The sequence below is a fragment of the Lissotriton helveticus genome, chromosome 1_2 (assembly GCF_964261635.1).
Source record: "Lissotriton helveticus chromosome 1_2, aLisHel1.1, whole genome shotgun sequence".
In the NCBI taxonomy this organism is placed as follows: domain Eukaryota; kingdom Metazoa; phylum Chordata; class Amphibia; order Caudata; family Salamandridae; genus Lissotriton; species Lissotriton helveticus.
In genome coordinates, this window is record NC_136058.1 from 321,997,728 (window position 1) to 322,020,714 (window position 22,987).

Below are 22,987 nucleotides of genomic sequence, written 5' to 3' on the forward strand. Positions count from 1 at the left end.
TCATTATCAAGCATTGCACAGTCCCAGAGTGCATGAACAATATCACAGCAGCTACAACATGGCGAGACTAGGCACAGCTAGTCTCCTGGAAGCTAGGTCAGGGTCCCAGTGCCATTGAGGAGAATCTTAAAATACCCTAGGTTCAGTCTGACTTCCAAACTTTTGTCATGGTTTATTAGCAGTTCTTCCCAGCCTTCCTCTGCCCATTTCATCATTGATGATCTGCCTAATACTAGTTATTCAGCTCTTTAGTGGTTGTTATAGCATTTTAACAGTAATAAGATGTTATAGGGCCCTGAGACAATTCCACTTACATGCCCTTTGCTTGGAAGTTCTATGTCTGTTTGGTCCAAGGCAATTGAAGATGGTCCCAGGAAGTGTGTTGGTTGTTTATATTTCCAGTTTTGGGACTGAGGAAGGTCACAGTCCATACGTAGGTCTGCAGATGATTTGAGTTGCCTCTACATCAATAGGTCTTCGATTATCATTATACCTTTACCGCTCCTTGTGTTCCAGGATATGGATGTGTTGCCACCTTGTATAGCGCAACTCTACAAGCTAGGCACCCAGTTGTGTATTCTACAGTGAGAACCCAATTTAGTGAGTGCTTTATGCCAGGCATGTCAGAGGATTATAAAATGTACTTTTTGCTTGTCTATCACTGGCATGGGGTCTACATCTGCCATCTTTCATGTAGAAGAGCTCCTTCTCAATTCCCACTGATAGGGTCTTATCGATATATGTAGAGAGCAGGTGTTTTATATGGAAAAGTTGGTTTCAGATCCAATTAAAGTCCATATGCGGTAGACGCAGCCCTCCATTTTCTCTGGCTATGTGAAGTTTTGAGTCCTTCAATCTAGGTCTTGCTCCAGCCCATGTAAAGGTTTTTATATTCTTGTCTAGGGAGTGGAATATGTTGGTTGCTAGTTTCAGAGGTTACCATGGAAAATATGTAACTCAGTCAGGGGGTACATTCATTTTGATTATTTGTATCCTTCCTCATAGTGAAAACGACACCTTAGTTTGTGCTGCTATATTGTTCTCACCTTGTTATCTACCCAGTCAACAGACGATTTATTTGACTGCACAAGTCATAAAAGTGTTGCACATAAAAAGTTAAAACAATATAGGAGTTAAAATCTTAGGTTAAAATGTTTGTGCAAAATGGCAAGATAGTAGACAAATAGTTAAAATGTGAATTCCATAGCTTTAACAAACATAAAAACATAAAATTCAGATATTTTTACAAACGTTTAAAACCAAGTTGTACCCCACACACCACTTTTAGCCCAGGTACACCTACATGATTGGAAGAATATTCCAGTTTTCATTATTCAACCGTGATTTGCTGAGATCGAATATGCCACATCCACCTTAAGACTTTTGTCCCCCAGGATTGCATACCTAGGTGATGGGTCGGAGCAGAGAATTCACAGAGCTGGACTACATGATCTAGTGCCCATGTTCCTACAAGTCTGCGCCAAGCTTTACATGGGCCAGAGTAGGTGTGGCAGACAAACAGCACTTGCGAATAGGTTTCTGCATAATCAACACACATGTGGCATGTATTATTCTCAGTGGTGGACCATTTAGATGTAAAACACTTCAGGGGTAATGATCCAGATCTAAATTGAAAATACAGTTTCCGATCGAAGGGCTTTGTAATGGCATCCCAGTAGTGCTCGAGGCTGGGGAGTGGTTTTATTTGTAGAAAAGACCCTGAAAGAGAGGTAGATTCATGGCACTTGATCTCTTCATGCGCAACCATTTCCCAGTATGTATTCTTGTGTGAGTCTCTTGATGGGAATGTAGAGCTGGAAAGAGAATCCCACAAATGCGATAGGCCCACCTTATTAAGAAGGCTTCTCAAGTCTTACAACCAACTGATTTTATGGAATTGATCCATGTAAATATTATCCCTTATACCCTCAGCAAATACGGCCAGTTTCAGCGTACAGGATAATCTACACCAATATAAGATAGGCCGTAACCTAGCTAATTCCACCAGAGCTTTCCTGCCTAAATTGTTCCTTAATTGAAGGATGAGTGTGCTTTGTGGGAGACTAGTTATCGCTCACAAGAACGCGTTCTTGGTAGTTGCTAGCTGCGACATATTCTATAGACACCCACAGCACTGCACCATAAAGAACTGAGCTCACCACTTTGTGGGATGGATTTGGAGTACAGGACTGGGAGGCTTTGTTAGGAAGGTTTTAATTTCTTTCCTTAGGACTCCAGCTAACTGCTGATGTTTTAATGCCATGGCATCTATATATGGCTTCCATCTCATATCCTTCTGCAGTTTGATGCCCAGATAAACAAATGCATCAACCTGCTCAAGAGGAAGCCCATCCATCGTCAATCTACCCTTGAAGGATCTGTGCTGATTGAAGGCCATGAACTATGTCTTAGCAGCATTCATTTTAAAGCCTCATAAAACACAGAATTCTTCATAACGCCGCAGAGTACGCTGTAGTCCGCTTGGGGTTGTAGAGATAATCAGGGTGTCAGATCTTAACATTAAAATCGGATCTGTCTTCCAGCTAAAACAGGTGTATAGTGTGTGGATCACAGCAAGGAAGTTTGCAGCACCATTAATAAAAAGGGAAAACAGTGTAGGAGCCAGCACGCATCCTTGATGGATGCCCTTTTGTACAGGAAAGGGCTCTGTCTTTTTTCCATGCACCCCCCAGCGGATTTGTGGAAAATTATCCTCGTGGTGGCGAGCGATGAGGGAAAGTAGGTCAAGTGGCAGTCCCATCTCCTTCAGTACCTCCCACAATTTACATCTTGAGACCATGTCAAAAGCTGATTTGAGATTGACAAAGGCAGCATGCATGCTGCCCTTGCCGAGAACTACTGTCCGCCAATGTATTAGGTCAAAGCGAAAGACCTGATCAATTGTGCTAATGTGGGCCCTGAAATCTGCCTGGAGGGGGCTAAGGATGGTGTTTTCATCTATTCATGCATGAGCCTTGGCCAGGACAAGCCGGGCCATCACTTTTTGTATGGAATCTATAAGGCTTATTGGCCTATAATTACCTGGCAAGGATTTGTCTCCTTTTTTTACATACAGGGATGATCTCCGCCCCTACCAGCTGTCCGGGATTGGTACACTGTGGGCAATAGCGTTAGCGTTAGCAGTGGGTCTATTTGGGTGTATCCTGCAAAACAATATCGGCAGGAACACAATCTATCCCCTGTGCTCTACCTCCTGTGAGTGCTCTAAGGTCAGAACTAACGTCTGCCTCATCAAATATTGTATCAGAAGGGTAGGGATGAATTGGTAAAGGTCCACTATCCTCTGCTTCATCACAAACATATTGAGAATCAAATTGACTAACCCACACACCGGGATCAACATGATTTTCCGGGGACTGAGGTGCTCCTCCCCTGCCCCATTTTACCAAATTCCAGAACCACTGGGAGTTGTTGCTATCACAAGCTTGTTTTAATTCCAACCACGTAGCTTCATCCAAAGCTTTCTTGGCACGGATAGTGGCCTTCTTATAACTGGACCTAGCAGTTCGCACTCTAGCCACATCGCCGGGACTTGATTGCTTCACTGAGGGCACCAAGGGCGTGTCTACAGTCAGTATTATACCAGTGATGCTTTGGCTGATTATCTTTCATCCGAGCCTTGCTCGGACTTTGGAAATGGGTGCGCATTTTTGAGAATAATAAGTTATGCAACTTTGTAAGTTCATTTAGCTGCTGGTGGTTAAGGAGGCATATCTCCATCGCTTTTACTGTACTTTCCATCTCACTAGATATGGAGGATAATATTCCCGGGGGCTCTAGAATCATAGGCCGCTTTACTCGCCACATGCTGTTTGAAAGCTGGAGATCACTGGTAATGGGTAGGGTGGCAGTTTGTGCCATTGCCCTTAGATCCCTGAATATGAACCTAGAGCAGAGTGGATCATGGTCACTTTCCACGCATGCCTGCACATCCATATCCTCAGGAGTATGCCATAGGTTCAAGCTAACTAGGAGATAGTCAATGCGACGAGTTATAAACCATTATTAAACGTGTTTGCCCCACGTGTAACGGAGGATCTACCATTGGCCGCCCTTAAACCATGTTCTAAACAAAGAGCTCTCAGTTGAATGGCAGCCTCTGTCCATTGTTTACCTGGGGTTAATTCCAGGAGTGGGACATCCCGATGTTTATCCTCCTCCCTCGCCAGGCCATTATCCTCACTGTCAAAACGTTCAAACGTTGTGTTTAGATCCCCAACTACAACTACCGCAGCTTCCCCTGAAAGAGTATCTAGGAGCCTGCCTAAGGCACCGATGGTATCAGATCTCCGCTCCCCTCTGAGGCCTCTAGCATATACATTTAAGATGACAATAGTTCCGTAAGAGTCAGATACCAACCTAATTCCAAGAATATCATTATTCTCTGTGGGTAATACCAGGATCTTAAGACCAATATCCTGTCTAACCCAGAGTGTAAAGCCCCCCAATGGATGACCCCTGTCACCCTGGGTAGCCGAGATATAGTAGTTTAGATATCCAGGGTGGTAGAGAGGCTCCATGGACCGAGTTTCCTTGAAGGCACAGATATCAAACTTTTCTATGACATTGTTCCAGTAAGTAACAGCACCCCTGTTCCTTATTCCAGCAATATTCCAAGATAGAGTTGTAATGGTGCATGACGTTGGATGTGTATCTAGAGTCGGGCCGACCATAGGGATTATAAATCCTAACACCTGGTCTAACTCTGTCCAGGCGTTACAGGTAGAGCTCAACACAGTCAGAAATGTGCCTTTAGAGCAAGGAATGGTATTCTCACTAGTATGTGCTATTTTTACAGCCTATGAGGTGACGGCGAGGGGTTGAGGAAACCTTCAGTCTATCTCTCTGAGAGGGGACATGATGGATTGAGGGACGGCAAGGTGTTTAGAAGTTGGTTCACTGAACTCATCCGGAAGGCTATATTTAAGGCGTATATTAGTTTGGAAGAGATATTGGATCCGTAAGTCGAAGGCTACCAGGTTCTCAACCAGGTCACGGTGGGTTAAAGTGAGAGCAATAGCACCTGTGATAGACCCCAAGTTGGCGTGTCTTTTAGCCCCAACTATGTTGTCCCTTATTATAGATCCCATAGAAGCCCAGGTTCTGGTGTGAACATGGGCTTCATGGGAATTCTCAAGGGCATTTTATCAAGCCCATTATCACTGCTTTAGCGGCAGTTTCCTGCCGCTAAAGCGGCAATAATATTAACGCCCCTCAGTTTTTAAAGTTCAGTGTAAGATGGCTAGTCAGCATTCTCTCTTCAAAGTACATGTCTCCAGTGCCGCAAAAGGGGTAGATGTAGTCTTCCAGCCACTAGCACAACTATGAGCGCAGGAGGATCTGTTGGGGCTATCTGATGGGGGCAGTCACAAGGTCCTGCTATCTGTTCATCAAGAGGAAAAACCAACCAGGTAGTCTAGTGAAAAATGTGATTAGACAGTGATAAAAGCATCAGCATAGCACTGATCCAATTACAAGGGTTTGCTTCTAAGTCAGGGAAGTGATGTGATCTAGTGCTGGATTTATTGTCCTATGAACCGGGCAATCTGTGTTGGAATACAGGTTAGGCTCTTGACCAAAACCATTATTAATGATGCCAACAGATGCTCCTCACCGTGTGAAAATATGTTAATGCTGTTTGATAAAACCTCACTTAATGTTTACAGTCTCCAAAGGCATCTCAAGCTCTCCTCTCCTTCCACCAAGGCCTCACTCCACCCGAAGTTGTATATATCTCCCAGCTTGGTGCCTGGTATTAAAAAACACTAAGCCTAAGATGAGCAAACAGACTGATCCTATGTTCATTATCTCAGGACCATCAGCAAATCTCATACACCTTTGGGACTGAGGGCATCTACAGAGCTCACTGACACTGAGCTGCTGGCTTCAAGACGCTGTGTATAATGAAGCTACCTAGGACACTAATCTGTATTTTTTAGGGCAAGTGACACCAATATTTACACTGCTTTTTACATGCCATATTTTTCCAGTGGTAAAAACTATAGTTCTTGACAGGTTGTATTCTATCATTCTTCACTTTTGGAAAACTGTGGGGGAAGTTCTAAAAAAGGTAAAAGTTTATATTTTTCTTTTCGCTAATACATTATCATTTCTCTTAAGTTTGGTGTCCAAATGTAAACTTTGCTTTGTCCTTAACTAAATACAACAGCACCATTTGTTTTGTCAGGAATTTGTGTTTGGTTTATCTACATACATTCATAACCTTTCACATATACCTCTTACTCGTAAGAAGTAGGTAGCACACTTGACAACACGTGTACAAGCTATCCCTTTGACTTTTCAGCTGCCTTCATCTGTTTGCTGCTCTCCCCAGGCACCACACAGTTCCTGGAGGGACAAGGCTTAGAGAAAACCCCCTCAGAGGTTCCCTCGCCAGACTGGAGGATCCATTTGGATCCTCAGGTGTCCTTGTGGCTATCATCATCCGATACATTGATTACTGTGTAGCCACGCAGGAGGCCATGGAGCATCTTGCAACAGGGCAGAGTTGATGTCTCCTTCCCTACTACCAGGCGGTCTCTGGACAATAGAAGAACATCTTTAAAACAGAACCGGAGCCTCCAGCAGTCCTAGAGGTCTCCGAGTGTGTGATGCCCTCAAAAGGGATCATGCATTACCAAGTACACAGTGATGCATATGGTTGGTATCAGGGCCCCAAGTTCTATCCTTAGACCCTCAACAGTACAGTAAACAGTAGGTCCCAATAGAAACAAGCATTTGCAATGCAATAGGTCTCGTATTAGGAAAGTTTGAGCTATTGGTATTGTAAATGACACATTTTTTATTTAGGTTTTATTTTTGAAAGTAGCTAAATTAATAGCTTTGTCATTTACCATGCCAATAGTTATAACTTTCGCGACAAGCTCTCAATTGAGCACGTATTATAAGTGCTTTTTTTTAACCCTTGATGCAGTTGAACATCTTATCAGAAAGAACAAAATAATAACCCACCTGATGATTACATCAGGGTCAAATTGCATTATAAAAGCTTTGCTTCTAAGGGCCTTCATTCTTTTGATAATAATATCCTGCATTAAAAAATTTGAACTTCATAAAGTTAGAGGCAAAAGCTAAGAAAGTACGCCACTAGATGTTATGCACGGATTGACAAGTAATACAAATTGACCCCATGGGACCTACACCGAACTTATATCCCAGCGGCAGCTTGCACCTGTAATCATGGGCTCCACAACAGAATTGAATGTATTCGCTTAGAATGCAGTTTGTTTGCATCACTACAGTTTGCAAGGATCCAGCGAGCCCGTCATACATCTAGCTTGAAGAGGAAAGCTATCCCCGAAGACACGTGGAACAACTGTGACAGCAGAAGGCAGCATATAGCTCAAGCACTGGAGGGTGTGTTTCCTAAACTCGACACAATAAAGAAGGGCGTATACCGGAAAACAAAACAGGCGCAGCTTTCAACTGGGGCACCAAAAGTGCCTTGGCACGGGCTCCGTGTTGCACAGTACCAGCCTCTGCCAAGCAACTAGACAGAACACAATGAGAATTCAGGGTACATAATGTCGAATCACAGTACAAATATTGTAGAGCGCCGATCTCAAGTTACCATATAAAGTGTATGCATTTGCCTGGGGACGTCAGCCAAAACCCAAGTGAAGAACTCCAGTTTATACGGGTTATAAAAATGAAGCCGGGTGACCAAATCACTGCCCCAATTATATACTTGACAACTTTGATGTCTGGTGGTGTGAGGCTTCCTTTCAAGTCGGGTGGGGGCGGCCGTGAAAACAAGGCGGCTGGAAGCGAGGAGAGGCACGTCAGGGGCACGAGATGTCCCGGCTGAAGATTTAGGAGCAGAGAGGAGAGGATGAGAGAAGCCCCGGTGAAACCTAGGGTCGTGAAAAGTGAAGTGTTTAGGGAGTCATGGCCTGTGGCCGTGAATAAGTGACGGGGGGGGGGGCCGGGCTGCAGAGCCGGGGAACTGGGGAACAGATGGCGATGAAGCAGGGGGCGGGGCAACAGAACCCTTTGATGTGGCTGCTGTATTGAGGACAAGTTGCGTAAGTGCTGTGTCACTGGCCATACTTAATTTAAAGTCGGCAAGAAGGAAAAAGTAGGAGAAATGCTCTACATGAGAAAAATAAAAGACGACAGAAAATCTTGTAGGTACCTCACTGAAGATATTTCTAAAGCAGCTGCACGTAACGCAGACACCGTTGCGTAAGTGCTGTGTCACTGGCCATACTTAATTTAAAGTCGGCAAGAAGGAAAAAGTAGGAGAAATGCTCTACATGAGAAAAATAAAAGACGACAGAAAATCTTGTAGGTACCTCACTGAAGATATTTCTAAAGCAGCTGCACGTAACGCAGACACCGGAGCTTCACGACAAATTTGAATGACAACAGAGGCATGAAGAGTGTGGCTGAAAATGCACGTTTCCCAAATGCACGGTGGACATCAAAGGAAGGGTGGCTGGGGAGGGGGAGGAGAAATCCAAGGAAGGCTGTGTGTGGGGAGAGAGGGGAGGTGCTGGAGCTGAAAGTAAGAATAATTAGGGGAGGAGAAGCCGAGAAGCCGCAGAGCGCACGCTGGGCGAAGCCCTTTGATGTGCTGCGAAGATGAGCGGCCGGGAAACTGAAAGTACGGCCGATAGGAGGGAGGGAGGCTGATGCGCGTGCTTGTTTGGTCACGTGGTTCACGTGAACTTCAAGAAAACTGCAGCAGAAAGCCCGTGGTTTCACGAGGATTTTGAGCACTTGAATTCTCGATCCCTCAATGCGCTTGCGCGCATTGTAGGTCACGAGACCTAAAAAATATTTAAGCACACACAGTTAAATGTCATCAGGCATTAATACAATCATACTCAATGTATTTGATATCAATAATATTTAATCTTAACGATCAGCATAAAATAATCATGATCCAGTAATTAATCTGGTAAACAGTGTCTCACAGATGTGCCCCACTCAGAGGGGGAGGAGAAGATGTTCTGTGCACTTAGAGAGGGTTGAGAAAGTGAAAGGAAAGGTAGTGACAGTGGGCCCGATTCACAGAACTAACTTAAGACAAAATCCGAAACTTACTACCATTTTGCTATTCACAGAAGGCACTTACTCATTTTGGTATTCGCAGAAGGCACTTACTCATTTTGGTATTCACAGAAGTTAGGAGTCCTAACTTTGGGACTCCTAAATGCCTTCTGTGAATACCGAAAGTCTTAAAATTAGGATTTTTATCAATTTAGTATTAGTAAAGTTAGGAGTCCTAACTTTAGGACTCCTAAATGCCTTCTGTGAATACCGAAAGTCTTAAAATTAGGATTTTTATCATCTTAATTTTAAGACTTTCGGTATTCACAGAAGGCATTTAGGAGTCCGAAAGTTAGGAGTCCTAACTTTACTACTACTAAATTGAGAAAAATCCTAATTTTAAGACTTTCGGTATTCACAGAAGGCATTTAGGAGTCCTAAAGTTAGGACTACTAACTACTTCTGTGAATACCGAAATGAGTAAGTGCCTTCTGTGAATACCAAAATGAGTAAGTGCCTTCTGTGAATAGCAAAATGGTAGTAAGTTTCGGATTTTGTCTTAAGTTAGTTCTGTGAATCGGGCCCAGTATATCCATCACAACATCGTTTGGAAAATTAAAATGGCTTCATTCAGCCTTTTAGTTAAATAATAACACAATACATGGCCATCGTTTGACACAATGCCACATTGAAAAAGCACTGTTGGGCAAACTGGCGCAGGACGGTAATACAGTCGACGTTTCAACCCCAATTAATAGTAGGTTGCTTATGTCCGTATAGCGAGATCTTTCTCAGGACTGGGTCTGGGGCACCATGCGCCAACCTGATCTGGATGGTGAAGATGTAGTATATGGGCTTGTAGGTTCCAAACGCAGAGAGCGGATTATAGGCACTTTTAATAAATGAAATATGGATGTTTCCTTTCAATGCCACCTCTTATGTTAAGAATAAAAATGGTCATGCCAGAGCGCATTCAAAGATTCCATAATAACTCAAAGGCAGGACCAAAGTCGCAACCTTTCTGAAGCCCCTCAGGTGCTTCTAATCTCTTAGCAGTCTGTGTGTGTCCGTCTCTGTTGAAGGAAACCCAAAAGAGGTGCTAGGGCATCTCCTCTGTGCTGCATCCTTTCGGGTAGTACCTGGATAGGTTGAGCCCTCTGTTCTGCTTGAAGGCTGTCACTGCCATGCCTCCTTTGTTGGTCATCCAGGCAATGTCTTTGTTCTTGTTGGTAAGGGATCAGGGGTTGGCGTTCTTCCATGCGTGACCTGCGTTTGTTGTTGGATAAACTTCGGAGTTCATTGGTTTGAGGCAGCAGCCTTCAGGACAAACTTGTTGACAAACTTCTCCACTTCTTTGTAGAACCACGGGGTATCCCAGTTCTAGAGGATGGTGCTCACCCACTCAGCCCATCTGAAGTGCCTTCACATTGGTAGCAGCAAGAAGTGTGCCATCAGAAAGCCGTTGTGGCTTTTATCTTTAGTCCTTGGAGTACTTTTTGCATAGTGGCATGCAAAGATCCCCCTCAGGACAGTAGCGATCTTGGGCACTCCTTTTTTCCTCTTTTGTCATGGGTCTTGAACATCGCTTTACTCTTCACTGTGTCCATCTTGGAGTTCCAGGTGAATAAGGTCATTCTCATGATGGCTTTGGCCATTTGAAGCCGCACTGGCCTCACTTGGACGGTCTCATTCTGCAGAACCAAAGACTTCCCTTCGATCATCAGATTTCTGAGACTCCACAGTCTCGGCTTCAGTTTCATCTTCACTGTTTGCTTGTCCCATGTCTTCTCTGAAGCACCATCTCCTCCGAACCAGACTCTGATAATCCTGCTTGATGGGAAATGGCACGGGGACTCGGGTGGGGGTCTGGTGGCCGAAGAGCAGGGTTTCTGACTTGGCGCTGTTGATGTTCGCTCCTGATGCCTTCCCAAATGTAAAGCACATTATCTTCAGTACCTTCACAGAGTGCCCTACAGCACAGAAGACTGAGACGTAGTTCATGTCGAGGGAGTACTTCACTTCACCCTTCCCATTGCTGTCTGGTACTGCCATGCCTGTGATGTTATCATTTTGCCTGCTGCATTCGGTGAGGGCCCTATAATACAAATGAACAGAAGAGACGAGAGCCGACAGCCCTGCCTAACTCCGTATAGGACAGGAGAAGGATCAGTTTTCTATCCATTAACCTTTGCTGTGCTAGAGATATCTCTGTTCATTGCGGTCATCAGCAGAACAAGTCACCCAGTCCCAGCGCCTTGAGGGCCCTGCCCATGAACTCATGGGAGACACGGCCAAATACCTTTTCCTGGTCTAGGCTGATCAAAACTGCCTGAACTTTTCAGCTCTTGACATATTCGAGAGTGTCCCGTACCAGGGCAAGACTATCTGCAATCTGGTATCCCTGCAGGACTGGTCAGGTTGGACTGTCTTTGCTACTACCTTCTTCAGATGGTTTGCCATCACCTAAGCTAGGATTTTGTACTACACTTTGAGGAGTGAAATGGGATTCTAGTTCTTGAGGTCTTTTCTCCTCTTTCTGCTTATACAAAAACGTTATCACGCCTTTATGCAGGGATTGGGCTATAAGGTCCATTTCCATTTCCTCCTAGAGATCTAACAAGTCCAGGCAGATCAGGTCCCAGAGAGGTCGACTTAGGATTCCACTGGGAGCCCATCACTGCCCGGGGTCTCACCATTGGGGAGGTGAATATGAAGTCTATCCGGCAGACTCCAGGAAAAATTCCAGGCGTTCGTATCCATCCCCGCAAATGACGCCTCACCTCCCATCTCCATCAACAAGTTAGATGTGATGACCATCTCTACAGAGCTTGATTGAGTGCGTCCATCCTACTTTATAGTACAGTTGAAATCACTACCCATCAGGATGATCCTGAAGGTCGCGAGCTGCAATCTAAGGACCTGGAACGTTTTGAGTCACTCATTCTTCGCCGGGGGACATTCCCAGTGCTGAGCCTCACTAGACCACAAGCCGTCCACAACTAGCACTCTGCCTTTGACTTGCTCAGTAACTGTATCAGTTCTGGGTGGCCAGGAAGCACATTGTATCAACAGGTCTAAACTGATCCATCACGCTTCTGATGTTCTAAAGTGAAAAATTATATAGCCATTGTCTCAACACTTACTATCAATTTCTTGGTTTGAAACCACTATTTGGGGGAGGGCTGAGATACTTTACTGGGAGGGTTGAGCTGCCTGGCATGCTTCTTGTGTCACCCTCTTCAATAGGCTCAATGAAGACTTCTGTCACGGTTTCTGGGACACCTGTACACTTGATTCCTTCATCCTTTGGGGGTTTCACTTCGAAGATGTTGTCAATCTCCAGGCGCAGTCTCTGCAGCTCTTTCTGGAGTGTCGATCCAGTTCCTCTGGGGTGCCCACAAGTCTTCTACATTGTTTTAGGTGTCCAGTCAATGGTGTAGTTGTATTGGGATGTATGACGTTAGAACGCATACGTTTACCACGACCTACCATTACAACGCGGTCGTAACAACGAAAGTTGTTACCACGCATTGCGCTGGGGGGGCGCAAAATTTAACAATTTAATTTACTATTCCAACACCAGTCCCCGTGGATAGTAGGGAAGGTGTTGGGATAGTAAATTAAATCATTTCCTATCCTTGAGCGCCCCCCAGCGCAATGCGTGGTAACAACTTTCGTTGTTACGACCGCGTTGTAATGGTAGGTCGTGGTAACGCGCGCGTTGTAAGCGTTGCATACCGTTGTATTGTGGTTGCTCAGAATGGGAACTAATAAGATTCGTCCGGTTATAGAATCGCTCCTTACTTTGCCTTGTCCTCTTCCTTCTGGCTCTTTGACCTCTCTCGCCATCTTCCTCTTTCTTCCTGTCCTACGGTGGTTCTTACTTTTCTGTTGTAGGTGGGTTTGGTCCTGCTGGTTCTGGTGCATCTCTTTTCTTCCTTCTCCTTCTTGCACTTGTCCTTCCGGGTCTGGGATCTGATCATGCTCCATTCTTCTGGGGTTTCGTCTTCCCCTTCATTGCAATCCTCTTTCAGTGTGTCCTTCTTCCCTTTCTTTCCCTTCTTCTTCTGCCTTCTTGCCTTTGATGGGGTCCCTGGTGTTTTGATTTCTTCCTCAGCGTCAGCTTCTGGCATCCGATCTGGCTCCTTCTAGTGTTCCGGGGGTGATGGAGGTCCTTTCTGTGCTCTTCCCCCGTGGTCTGTTCCAGGCGAACTCATTCTGCTGCAGTTGGTCCCATGGGTGGGCTTGTTGGTTCTGTATGGTGGTCCAGGCTTGCCCCAGGTTCCTTTGCGGTCTTGGTCTTCTTGGGACTGACTGGCGGTGGTGGTGTGACATAGGGGACTATGATTTATGTTTCAATTAATTAAACTTGCTTTTCCAATAACAAGATGCCCCTTTGCTTTACCCAGGAGACAGCAACAGCCCAGCCTTTTACCAAGTGTCACAGAGTTAAAAATCAATAGAGAAGGCTGCAGCAGATATCACTCGTAACTAGGGTTTTCACCTTTCCAAGAGAAAAATACCGTTCATTTGTTGCTGTTTGAGGAGTCTGTAAAGGCCTGGACGGGATTCTAAATAGGACTATAAACAATATTGTATGCATTAATTTGTAACATGACTGTTCTGTTTTTGTTTACTTTAATTATTAGCAATGGGTAATTGAAACAACCAAAGAACACGTTTAAAAGTGCTTTCTATTTATCTTTGGTATTTAATGTATCTATAGATAAAGGCTACAAATATTGACTTTAGGTGATTTTGCTTATTTTTGTACCAGCCGGGACTTCAAAATACCTGTTGTGCCAGTAGAAAAACAATCAGGTGGAAACCGTACTCGCTTTGGAACTTTGCAGTCCCTTCTGTAATACTATTCCTGCTGTGAGCTCTGCTTATTCAGCGTTCTCAAGTATCACAGGTCAATTATTAAGGGGCAGATCCAGTGCACGTTTTTGCCTAATATTTTAGGACTGGTAGTGATGTGTGGGGAAAAAACTACAAGTTCCAGAATGCAAAGGAATAGTCCTTTGGTAATCCTCAAATGGACAAACGATGGCAGAACCTACTGGTTTTAACTACGAAAAAATACTTGAACCAAGATCTATGCAAAATTGTTAAAAATTGTTGTTTTTGCGAAAATCATTCATACAGTCCTGCCTAGTACCACGCAACAGGTGTCAGACTAACGCATTTCACTGCACTAAAATGCATTATCACACATATGCATGAGTCTCAGCTGTCACTCAAGTGCTGCAAACATGGGGGCAGATTTATGTTAACTGGCGCATCCCCAGGGATGCGCCAGTTAATGTGCGCCACAGTGCGCCACTGCTACGCCTCCCATGGTGCGCCGCATTTACAATGCGGCGCACCATGGTGCAAGGCAGTGAAGTTGCGTGACGCATCTCTCGGCGTACGGGCGGCGCATTGCAGGAGTCATGTCGCAAGTGCGACATGACTCCTGCAATGCACAGGGGCCACCTATTCAATGCATTGTGCGTCACCCTTACGCCTGCTTCAAGCAGGCGTAAGGAATTGACGTAGAAAGTGACTGAGTGAAATCTCATAGATTTCACTCAGCCACTTTTAGGAGGCGTTCCTGCGCAGGAACGCCCCCCCCTGCGCAGGAACGCCTCCTTATGGCGCAGGGCTTTTCAACGTGACGCATCTCCTAGATGCGTCACGTTGTAAATAGGGCGCATTGTTTGCGCCGCCGTTGCGTCACATTACGTGACGCTATTGCGGCGCAAGGAGGCGCAGGAGCCTCATAAATCTGCCCCTGAGTGTGTGGCAGCTGGCAGCACGCGGCCCATGGCCTGTGCTCGCTGCTCCCGCAGGCTTGGGAAGCTAGCTGCATAGCTAAGCTATGGGGCTGGCGGGCACACTACAATGTATCTATTATTTCCTGCCACGCAGCTCTGAGAGTCACACAGCCGAGCCTGAAGTCACGAGGTAGTGTCCAATGGCTGCCAGAGCGAGGAGTTCGTGAGAAAGGCGGCAGGCTACTGGTTTGCAGACTGCAGCACCTACCGCAATCTTGGCGCTCAGCTTGCAGCGCTGTCTGCTGCTCACACCGGTCCGCCCGCACTGCTGTAATATTATCATCTTATTATAGCAGGCAATTTTTTTATTGCTGAGCCCAGGGCCAGGGGGAGGTCGTCACGGAGTCATGACTGACCATGACTGCGACCAGTTGCAGCGGCTGTCGGACAGACGGAACGCAATGAGGACACTCGGCAGCCTGGACTAAAAGTGAGCGGCAAACCCAAATGATTACGGGTGGTGGGTAGTTCCCGGGCTGAGCCTGCTGCCTTGCAGAGTCACTGACACCTGTCACACTGGCTGCAGTGCTGCAAAACTCATGACCAGTAAGTTGTACTGTCCACTGCCACCCACCTGTGTGTTTATTGGCAGTGTTTTAATAATAACACAAACTATTTTCAATGTTGCCAAACAAATTAATTCCATAGGATCCCCTTTCTTTTAAGTCCCATTACGAACGTACTAGAAACAATACTTCCCTCAGACTCCAAGCACATAAACTTTTTAGGTCTCGTATAGAGAATGTTAAACCATAAAATTACATAACCAGGCGGATTTCTAAGAGTTCACGGGAATCACGTGACCTAACAAGCACGAGCATTTCCCCACATGAAAGGCATCAGCCTCCCTCCCCTAATTATTCACTTCACTTTTCACAGCCCCAGGCTGTGACTCGCATTTCTAATCCCCCCTGCATCAGCCTCCCACGGGCTTCCCGCCCCATGACTTCAAAGGCTCCCCCAGCGTGCGCTCGGCCGGCCTCACACCCCATCACCATATGCTTGTTTAGATTGCTGTGACTCATGCTGGTTTGCTCGCACTCCCTCCCTCCCTTCTCCCCCTCTGTTTTCATTACTTTTGTCACTGCCGTTTTGGAAATGCTTTGGCTGCTATCAGGGAGGCACACTGTGTGATCTTGAACATGTCGCTGCAGGACCTCGACTTCTTTCCCTGCACACAGAATGTGAGAAAACTTCCATTAGGTACAGTATTTGCCTCTCCCCTGTTGACCATTGATTAGACTAGTTAGTCAGCCCCCGCTAACTAATGAATGGCCTCTCAGCCTCGGCGAGTCCGGGGACGTTAATAACAGACGTTACTATTACCCGACCCGATGGTACTCATTTTATTGACCTCTGAAGGAGATAGTTTGGGTCGGCCGCACCAGGATGCGACTTTGTGCCCAACAAGTTGCCAACAGTTCCTGCAGATGCGCAATATACAGAACTGCTCTATAGTACTATTTTCTCAGTGCCACGAAGTAGGTCTTCGCTCTCCAAAGTTCTCGGAGCCACAGGGTTTTCTGAAAATGTCCCAGTTTCCATCTACAACGGTGTGCGCGTGGCGCCTCAACTCCCACCCAGCCAGACTTAGATTTTATTTTTTTAACACTGTATATTTAAGAGTCCGTTGACACCACATGCCTCTTTGCAATAAAAGGCCCGCGTTGTGTACGTGCATAGTGCACGAACGTAAAAAGGTGGACAGAACAACTATTGACAGACATTTATCCGCATGCCTGTCTTCCTCACCCCTTGTTCCGTTCATTGGCTAACCGGGACAAATGATTTAGTCACGCTGTATACGCACTGCCAAGTGTCACTTAATTTGAGTGATATTGTGGCTTTACAGCTGCTGCTCGCACTCCCTCCTCCCCAAAGTATGTTGTTTTGTTTTTGTTTTTTTTAGTCTAAAAATATATTGTGTAAACTGAAATATTAATAACTTGTTGTTGGCATACAGCACTTGCTCCTGTAGATTTTCTTATTACTAGTTCTACAAAAAAGAATGATATATTTATTCCAAGGTCCTTATCTAATACATTCAGGAATCACTTTAGAAGGATGAAAGGGTGAGTCAGTCCTACGGTGTTCCAGTTTGTGAGTCGCAAACTGTACGTACAAAGCAGGCGCTAAATAAACTATCTGGACAAGTTTACCGCTTTCTGAAACGCCGGATTGCGTTTCTTGGCAAACATTAGTTTAAAAAATATTGTGCCGATGTTCGGTTCCAGTTAATGTGCACTGTCTCGCTACCTGCGAAGTCAAGGCGCTCGCATCCACCGGCTTCTCTGTTTAATTATATAAGAAGTGGGAGCCGTCGGATTTTCCTGGCCATTAAACATTTTTTATAGCATCTCTTATTTCCTACCCCAGCTAAGGCGCTACCTGACACTTCACCCCGTGCCTCTGTAAAACCCTGCACGAGGAATTCTGTGCAAAACGTTCTCGCGCGCAGTAGTGTTTCGGCCACATGCCTGTGAAAGTGGCTGTGAAAAACAGATACTGAATCAGACGGAAAGTCTGAGGGAAAAAAAAAATCCCCAAACATTGCATGATAGTCTCTAAGCAGGTCCATCTGTCAAGCAGAAATTTTAGGCTAATAGCCTGTGGCCATCTCTCTCTGCAGTCCACTACCTGCCTTTGTCCTATTAAATCTCTTCGTTCCTCTACCAAAAAAAGCCATCAGTGCACACTTTCGCCAGGCACACAACACCAACCGTCAGTGCACGCTTTCACCAGGCATACACCCCACCAGCCATCAGTGCACGATTCCAACAGGCACACACACATCACCAGCCATCAGTGCACGTTTCCACCAGGCACACACACCACTAGCCATTAGTGCATGCTTCCTCTAGACACACACACCACCAGACATCATCACCAGTCAGTGCATGCTTCCATCATGCACACACACGACTAGCTGTCTGTGCACGCTTCCATCAGACACACACCACCAGCCGTCAGTGCACACTTTCTTCAGGCAGACACACACCGCCAGCTGACAGTGCACGTTTTAACAGGCATACACAACACCAGCTGTATTTACATGCTTCCATCAGGCACACACACCACTGTTTGTCAGTGCATCCACAAACATCAGGCATTAGACATCCACAAACGTCAAGCATCCACAAGAATCAGACATCCACAAGCGTCAGACATCCACAAGCGTCAGACATCCACAAGCGTCAGACATCCACAAGCGTCAGACATCCACAAGCGTCAGGTATGCACAAGCGTCAGGCATGCACAAGCGTCGGGCATTCACAAGCTTCAAGCATTCACAGACATCCACAAGCGTCAGACATCCACAAGCGTCAGACATCCACAAGCGTCAGCCATCCACAAGCGTCAGACATCCACAAGCGTAAGGCATGCACAAGCTTCAAGCATTTCACAAGCTTCAAGCATTCACAAACATCAGACATCCACAAGCGTCAGACATCCACGAGCGTCAGACATCCACGAGCGTCAGACATCCACAAGCGTCAGACATCCACAAGCATCAGACATCCACAAGCAACAGACATCCACAAGCATCAGACATCCACAAGCGTCAGACATCCACAAGCGTCAGACATCCACAAGCGTCAGACATCCACAAGCGTCAGACATCCACAAGCGTCAGACATCCACAAGCGTCAGGCATTCACAAGCTTCAAGCATTCACAAGCATCAGACATCCACAAGCGTCAGACATCCACAAGCGTCAGACATCCACAAGCATCAGACATCCACAAGCGTCAGACATCCACAAGCGTCAGACATCCACAAGCGTCCGACATCCACAAGCGTCAGACATCCACAAGCGTCAGACATCCACAAGCGTCAGACATCCACAAGCGTCAGACATCCACAAGCGTCAGGCATTCACAAGCTTCAAGCATTCACAAGCATCAGACATCCACAAGCGTCAGACATCCACAAGCGTCAGACATCCACAAGCATCAGACATCCACAAGCGTCAGACATCCACAAGCGTCAGACATCCACAAGCGTCCGACATCCACAAGCGTCAGACATCCACAAGCGTCAGACATCCACAAGCGTCAGACATCCACAAGCAACAGACATCCACAAGCAACAGACATCCACAAGCAAAACAAGCAACAGACATCCACAAGCAAAACAAGCAACAGACATCGACAAGCAACAGACATCCACAAGCATCAGACATCCACAAGCATCAGACATCCACAAGCATCAGACATCCACAAGCGTCAGGCATCCACAAGCGTCAGGCATCCACAAGCGTCAGGCATCCACAAGCGTCAGGCATCCACAAGCGTCAAGCATTCACAAACGTCAAGCATTCACAAGCGTCAGACATCCACAAGCGTCAGACATCCACAAGCGTCAGACATCCCCAAGCATCAGACATCCACAAGCAACAGACATCCACAAGCAACAGACATCCACAAGCAACAGACATCCACAAGCAAAACAAGCAACAGACATCCACAAGCAAAACAAGCAACAGACATCCACAAGCAACAGACATCGACAAGCATCAGACATCCACAAGCATCAGACATCCACAAGCATCAGACATCCACAAGCGTCAGGCATCAGACATCCACAAGCGTCAGGCATCCAAAAGCGTCAGGCATCCACAAGCGTCAGACATCCACAAGCGTCAGACATCCACAAGCGTCAGACATCCACAAGCGTCCGACATCCACAAGCATCCGACATCCACAAGCGTCAGACATCCACAAACATCAGTCATCAGACATCCACAAACGTCAGGCATCCATAAGCATCGGACATCCACAAACATCAGTCATCAGACATCCACAAGCATCAGACATCCAAAGGCATCAGGCATCCTCAAGCGTTAGGCATCCACAAGCGTCAGACATCCACAAGCGTCAGACATCCACATGCGTCAGACATCCACAAGCGTCAGACATCGACAAGCGTCAGACATCCACAAGCGTCAGACATCCACAAGCGTCAGACATCCACAAGCGTCAGCCATCCACAAGCATCAGACATAACAGCTCTTCTGCCGGGCCTTCCTTCCCTGTCCATTCTCGTCTCTGAGCCCACAGCAGAAGGCGTGCAGTGTGTTTTATTTATTTTACTGTCCATTTCAAACTGACTTTGTTGGTCAAAAAAGAATTAACGTCTAACTCGCCAAGACTGGAATCAGACCCCAGATACTTCTTGTTGCACGCAGAAATATGTGGTGGAGTTAACTTGCTGAGGTGCCTTCACTTCATGGCTGGATAGAAAAAAAACTGTAAGGAGGCAGTCAAAACAATGAGCACACTGGTAGTCTGGCTTCTCAGCACTCACTGTGCCCGCCCGCTCAGAAAGCACAAAACTGTCAGATAAGACGCTTTGCCTATGTGCAGGAACTAAGATCTGAACTCAGGTTTTGTGCCTTTGGAGCCAGAGGCCACATGTCCGCCTCCTTTTATTTGGTTACAGTGATTAACATCTGCAAATTCATTTATATTAGTAGCATAACACAGGTGCTCGAGGGGACGCATTGAAACGTTGAATCAAAATTAAAATTGCACACAGTAAATTCCTCGAATACGGGATGTTTACTGTCTCTATCTATCTATCTATCTATCTATCTATCTATCTATCTATCTATCTATCTATCTATCTATCCATCTCCCTCACTCTATCTATCTATCTATCTATCTATCTATCTATCTATCTATCTATCTATCTATCTATCTATCGATCTATCTATCTCCCTCACTCTATCTATCTATCTATCTATCTATCTATCTATCTATCTATCTATCTATCTCCCTCACTCTATCTATCTATCTATCTATCTATCTATCTATCTATCTATCTATCTATCTATCTATCTATCTATCTATCTATCTATCTATCTATCTCCCTCACTCTATCTATCTATCTATCTATCTCCCTCACTCTATCTATCTATCTATCGCCCTCACTCTATCTATCGCCCTCACTCTCTCTATCTATCGCCCTCACTCTATCTATCTATCGACCTCACTCTATCTATCTGTCTATCTATCGCCCTCACTCTATCTGTCTATTGCCCTCACTCTATCTATCTATCGACCTCACTCTATCTATCTGTCTATCTATCTCCCTCACTCTATCTATCCATCTATCGCCCTCACTCTATCTATCGACCTCACTCTATCTATCTGTCTATCTATCGCCCTCACTCTATCTGTCAATTGCCCTCACTCTATCTATCTATCGACCTCACTCTATCTATCTGTCTATCTATCTCCCTCACTCTATCTATCCATCTATCGCCCTCACTCTATCTATCGCCCTCACTCTCTCTATCTATCGCCCTCACTCTATCTATCGGCCTCACTCTATCTGTCTATCTATCGCCCTCACTCTATCTATCTGTCTATCTATCGCCCTCACTCTATCCATCTGTCTATCTATCGATCGCCCTCACTCTATCTGTCTATCTATCGCCCTCACTCTATCTATATGTCTATCTATCGCCCTCACTCTATCCATCTGTCTATCTATCGATCGCCCTCACTCTATCTGTCTATCTATCGCCCTCACTCTGTCGTCCTCACTCTATCTATCGCACTCATTCTATCTATCTATCGCCCTCCCTCTATCTATCTATCGCACTCACTCTGTCAATCTATCGCATCACCACAGCATCACTCAGCCCCACCACAGCATCACCACTCAGGGGCACCACAACATCACTATGCGCTACCACAGCATCACTGAACGCCACAGTATCACTCGTCGCCACCACATTACTCAGCGCCTAGCATCAATCTGTGCAACCATTCAACAACAACTGGTTCAAATATGTCCTCTCAATGTTTCAAGCTTTATTGCAAATGTCACAAAAAGATGTTAATATTTCACTTCTGTTCTTGGATTTTCGTCCAATAAAATACACTGAACATAATCTTTACAAAAGTTATTTACAAAAGTTTAAGCTATTGCCATTATAAATTAAATAACTTATTTAGTATTAATTATTTAATTTTTTTTAAAGCCATTGTTATTTGTAATATCAATACATCTAAGTCACATAAATATAACACATATTGTCACATTTGCAAAAGTTAAAACTATTGGCATTGTAAATGACAAAGCTATTAATTTCGCTATTTTCAAAACCAACACATAAATAAAAAATGTGAAATTTACAATACCAATAGCTCAAACTTTCCTAATGCGAGACCTATTGCATTGCAAATGCTTGTTTTGTAGGGACTCTGTCCGAATGCAGCTGTTGCTCTTCAGTTTTTCAAAGATGACCTGCTGTGTGCATTGGCAGCGTTGAGGCGCAGCTGATCATTCAGGGGCAGATTTACATGCCCCTTGCGCTGCCAGTATGTTACTTTTTGTGACGCACTGGCAGCGCATTTCTCTGCCCCATATTTACAAGGACAGGAAAAGCCACCCTGCATGGCTTTTCCTGTCCTTGTAAATGTGGCACTTTTCAAGCAGAGCTTTGCCAGAGGTGCTGGTGAGTCGTGGGGTGGTCTGCGGCGAGAAGAGATCCGGGGAACAAAAGCTAAGGAATAAACATCCCGAACCGTCTGCAGCAGAGTAGTAAATCTGCCAGAGAAAATCACAAAAAGAAAGACACTGTCATTTCCATTTAATCTCAGATCCGCGAACGTTCATTTACCAACTAATGTACTTTTCTATTTTTCACCACATGATTCAGTCTCCTTAGAGACTGTCAAAAATTGCAATGTCGACTATATTTCAAGTCGCCACAGCGGGGTATTGGGTAAAGTTTTCAATAAGCAATAATCGCGCCTCGGTTAAACCTCATTGGCTACGATACTGCCACTGCGCAAAGCTGACGAACAATAGTGAATTACAAGGGCCCTCGCCGAAGAAACTGGTGTTACAGAGACCAGGAAATAATGTACCAGTGTGGAGGCCTCAGTACAGCATTGTTGACTTACAGCAAAAAAATAATGAATATACTAGCGTTATTTCTGTAATTTCCATCAGCTCCCCGGCGCCCAACGTTTCCCTGCATCGCGCAGAGGACTGTGGGAAATTGCATGGTAAGTAGCGAGTTAGACCGAGCCCTGCACTGGTTCCGGTGTTTCATGTTGGGGGCGGGGCTTACTGCTGCCGGTGCATTGTGGGAATGGAAGCAGCAGCGTCACAGG

At 45.5% G+C, this 22,987-nt stretch overlaps 1 non-coding gene across 1 annotated transcript; it reads right to left on the minus strand.

Annotated features, from left to right (window-relative positions):
- Window positions 1-22,527: 22,527 nt before the first annotated feature.
- On the minus strand, window positions 22,528-22,667 carry LOC144808084 (U4 spliceosomal RNA). The gene has a single exon (XR_013606621.1). It is a non-coding gene; the product is annotated as a U4 spliceosomal RNA (small nuclear RNA).
- Between the last annotated feature and the right edge of the window lie 320 nt (window positions 22,668-22,987).